Source organism: Panthera uncia, assembly GCF_023721935.1.
Source record: "Panthera uncia isolate 11264 chromosome C1 unlocalized genomic scaffold, Puncia_PCG_1.0 HiC_scaffold_3, whole genome shotgun sequence".
In the NCBI taxonomy this organism is placed as follows: Eukaryota; Metazoa; Chordata; class Mammalia; order Carnivora; family Felidae; genus Panthera; species Panthera uncia.
Window position 1 is genome coordinate 43,424,499 of NW_026057584.1, and position 5,056 is coordinate 43,429,554.

A 5,056-nucleotide genomic window follows, 5' to 3' on the forward strand; every position below is an offset into this window, starting at 1 on the left:
TTGCCTTTTAGTCATAACAACACACTTTGTAGCCCACAGCCTCTTCTGATAACTTAGAAAGTTTTACCAGGAAGCCCTGTCCTCCTTCCCGTCCTTCCATGACAATTTATGAAATGTCCCTAAGTGCCAAGCACTGTGCTAGGTATCATCCCTTCTGCGTTATCTGGCTTTTGTAGTCTGTCTAGATTGTCTGTCTAGATTGTCTGATCTAGAAGTTTCTTGTCTGCTTTGAGTCTTCCTTCCTATCTGGCTTTGATTTTTCTTCAAGATTCCTCTCTCTATCCTGGTTTTACATCATCCCTTATACTATCCCTGTTTGGAAACCCCTAATGTGGAAGGCAGCTCATAGGGAATTTCTTGAAGAGATTCCAGGTTGATATTTAAATGTATATTACCATTTAATAGCCAGACCTGAGGCTGCCTCTGAGTGAGAACCGGAGGCCCTCCCTCTAATGTATGAGAACACAGTGGCATTTGCTTTGTCAGGGCCCTCTGTCTTCAAATTTACATAGAATTTCTATTCTTTCATTAGCTGAGGTTGCCACAAGGTCAGGTCTTTTTCTCCAGGATTTTATGGTGTGTCTTGCATACTGAATAAAATCAACAGAGTAAGAACAGTCATGGTGCCAACTGTCTATTTTTACGGTGTCTTCCTCATTTCCATTATTTTCTCCCCTCACTCCAACTTTCTATGGTAGTTTCCCCCTGCACATTAAAAACAGCTTTCTGGAAACAATCATTGAAATCCTTTATATATAATAGAATGAATTTAAGAAATCATCTTCCAGGTATATATCTTTAAGTTTTATCTTTACAGAGTGTGAGGTTTTGGCAGTCCTCCTCGGCACCAAAACCCCTTCTAAAGAAATTTCATACAAAAGTGCCCTTGTCTCTTCTAAATCATATCACAGAAGGTCTGTCTGCCCCACCTGTAAGTGAGCCCTGCTGTGTCCTGATGTTCCAGACCATCCCCTTCAGGATGTAAGGTTTACCTCAATTCTCAGGGCATATTCCTCTTCTGCTCCTATTCACAGAAACTACCCCCCACTTCAGTCCTAATCTTGTAAAACCAAGCAAACTGTGCCCAGAAGGTATGAACGGGGAGGGACCATAGACTGTGGACTGTGGTTTTATTTATTTACTAAAGAATAAGTCCAGGAAGTTCCCAAAGCATCTACACACATATTTTCTACATTTTAGCATAACCCTTCATTTTGCAGGAGCTTCGGTAGGGAGAAAAAGATGCCAAGAAATCTCTCCGAACTGAGCTTAAATTCCATGGATTCAGATGTATTATATATAATCCAAAAAAATGCAGAATCATAGAATCAGAGAGATGGGAAGGGAGGGATTTGAGAAATCTGGCCCACTCCCCCATCTGTTTGTTAATCCCCTCTATAACATTCCTCAAAACTGGCCATCCAGCCACAATTTTAAGAAAAAAATTTTTAAAGAAATGACCCCAATTCTAAAACCCAGAGAATGCTCTGTAGACAGCCTGCATCAGAATCACCAGGATGTTGCTAAAGGGTCCTCAGCTCTACCCTAGATGGACAGAGTCCTAGGGTCTGACGGTGTATTCCAGCAATCTGCACCCTTAGGTATTTCTTATGCAGACTAGAGTCTGGGACCCTGCATTCTGACAGATCTGCCAAGGCAGATTTACCAGGGCCAGAGAGGTCTTTTTGTGGCTTTGAGTGGAACAGTCTATGCCTACAGGCATTTTCACAGGAATGTGGTAAAACAGCTGCTACAAATCTACCCCCAACACCCCCCCCCCCCCCATCACACTTAAAGAAGCCAAAAGCATTATGAATGTGGCAGATGCGCATAGTTTTCTACTTTCTGATGAAGATGAAGAAAAGGAGCTAGCCATTCCCTGGACCAGGGAGAGGGAGGCAGAACAGAAAATTAATACTACATCTAGTTACTGGTGAAATATGTTCCAGGCCCTGTGGCAGCATGTCTAGGCAACCACACTAAGGGAAAATGTTTGAATATTAATGACAATCGGAGAAACTGATTTATTAGGACACATAAGTAACTGCTTCTAGGCTGTGTGGAGCATATCATGCTCAGTTTGTTCAAAAGAATAAAAACATAGAGGTGGAAAGGTAGATTATAAGACTCAATTTGAAAAGGAAAACAGTGAAAAGGAATGTAGGCACAATTCAAGCTCCAATAAAAGGAGCCTTAGTAATTTAACCATTTCAACCCAAACAGCATATTTTTAGAATGAGGAGTTCTGCACAAGTCTCCCTTTGGAGGAGGCTTATGTTGAACATTCCATAAAACCACGGAGGCTCAGAGCTCAGTACACAAGAGTCGGCTGTGTTGAAAATGCAAGAGCCAGAAATGACACATACCTAGCAGATGACCAAAAACTGACCAAAAACTAGCTGAGGGAGAACAGAGAAACCCATTCTTCTTTCTTCCAGAGAGGAAAAAGTATCAAACTACACCCCTTTTAACCTCCTCCTCCCTCCCCCCCCACCCCCCCGCCCAAGAGAAAGAGCACTGGACTGGGGATTGAAAAACCTAAATCCTAACCCTGGCTCTGCCATTACCTGGATGATTTTAACCACCAAACTTAATATTCCTGACTCTCGATTATTCACTTATATGTAATAGGGTGTCTTGGCTGAGACTGAAATTTAAAATTTGTGAACTTTTTTGTGTGTTTTTGGGTCTCTACAAGTAAATATTCATTTATATTTAATGTAAACTGTTTTTTCCTTTTGGGGGGGGAAAAAAACCCTGAGTGGTTTCTTTTAATGACACAAATATAAGGCATTAAGCATTCCGGTCTGGTAAGGGAAATGGCCAATTGTGTAGATTTCTATCTCCAGGCTCCCTGTGTGAGTGCGGGTATGTATATGTGTGTTTGCTTGTATGTCAGTAGTAGGGAAAGAAAACATTTTGCTTGGAAGTCTATAAACAGGATAGGAAACACACAGAAAACTGCTGCTTTTTCTTCCTGTTGAGATAAGTTTTTGCTTAAAGGTGATAAAGATGGGAAGAAATTCTGTGAGAGACAAGAGGTGCTAATTCTACAGTGAGAGACAGGAGGTCTTGGAGGCCAGTGGAATGCAGAGGGGGGCTTCCCCCCACCTCTCATGGCTTTGCTGGGTAAAGGCAGAATTAGGGGTGAGTGGGTCATGGGTCCCGGACTGCTTAACAGTCCTTAGCAGAGGCGGCCTCCTTAGCAGAGGCGGCAGCAGGTTTCTTTAGGAAGCTTTAGTTGCAGTGGACGTTGGCAAGAGGTAACCCGAGTAGAAGAACGGCTTGATTTGTCTCTACATGTGAGGCGCCCCTTCGGCGACTCTCAGAAGTAACAGGGAGAAGCTTTCCAAGTTGCTGGGGGTGGTGTGAGCTGTCAGAACTGCACTGGGGCGTTTGAGGTAAGTGTGGTATAGGCACAGCAAAACTGTTCATTATACAATGGTGGGCTCACTGTGCAGAGCTGCCTGAAGACAAATTGGACCTGGGGACAGAATTGTTCGACATCCAGATGTGATAGTTTTGCTCATCTTCCATGACTTGCTTGCCTCTGGGAATTGGAGAGCCAACATATAAATCCTATTATTCTATCATTGTGTGATTAGCAACATCTCTAAATTCAAGTAATTACTCCTCTCTCCTTAAATTTTACTAGCTGCTGCCTTATAACTTTCTCTATTTCAGCCCTTTTAATAGTGAATGGAATGACCTGTTTACATGACCCTCTTCCTCACCAGAGGGCAGAGGCTTATCTTATGAAATCTATCTCCTACCACAGTGGCTCACTCACAACAGGCACTCAATAAATAGACCCAGGCCTTGGAGACCTGGATTTGCATTTTGGTGCCACGTAATCCCAAGCAAATCACTGACCTAAGATTCAGCTTCTTTATCTGAAAATGTTGGCAATAATGCCTGTGCCATGAAATTGGTTTAATAATTAAATGAAATAGTGGTATCATTGCCAGGTACACAGTAAACGCATAGAGTTGAGAGTTGTTATTAGCCGTCAGAAGTTGTTGTATTGAAAGTGGTTCAGGGAGAGAATCATCAAGGGCTGTGCCTGTTACACTAGAAAAAAATGAGTAAATGTTTTTCAACTCCTCTGCTCTTATGAGGGCCTTCTGTGTGCTAGGAACTGTGCCCAGTCACTAGAGATGGAGTGGGATTAACATGGCCCCTGCATTGCTGGAACTCAGAGCAGAGTGACCATTTTCCTAAGTTGGCATCTGACCAACACATAGACCATTAGTGAAGAAATATAATTGGCTTTCTTATCAACATAACCAATAGTTTAACCACCCATATAGCACCACATCAGCATCATTTTGTACCAAGTGTACAAATATTTATAATAGAAACCCATCTCTGGGCACCTGGGTGGCTCAGTCGGTAAGGTGTCTGACTCGGTTTTGGCTCAGGTCGTGATCTCATGGTTTCATGGGTTTGAGCCCTGCATTGGGCTCTGTGCTGACAGTGTGGAGCCTGCTTGGGATTCTCTCTCTCTCCCTTTCTCTCTGACCCTCTCCCACTCGTGCTGTCTCTGCGTCTCTCAAAGTAAATAAATAAACCTAAAAAAAATTTTATTATTTAAAAAAAATTTTTTTAATGTATCTTTATTTTCAAGAGAGAGAGAGAGACAGAGAGCAAGCAGGGAAGGGGCAGAGAGAGGGAGACACAGAATCCAAAGCCGGCTCCAGGCTCTGAGCTGTCAGCACAGGGCTTGACACGGGGCTTGAAACCCACAAACTGTGAGATCATGACCTGAGCCGATGTCAGACACATAACGACTGAGCCACCCAGGCGCTCCTAATTTTTTTTTTTAAAACAGAAGCCCATCTTAACCCTTACTTTGGGGATAACCATTAACATTGCAAGAACACATTCATATTTTCAAAAGTCATGTTCCCTACCTGCCATCCTCTTAAAGTTACCACAGACTTTTATTTTTATTTTTATTTTTATTTTTATTTTTCCAAGCAAAACAAAACTTGTAGCATCTATTTATTGAGCACATTTAAAATCCAGTTATGTTTTTAATGTTGTCCTCTCCCTA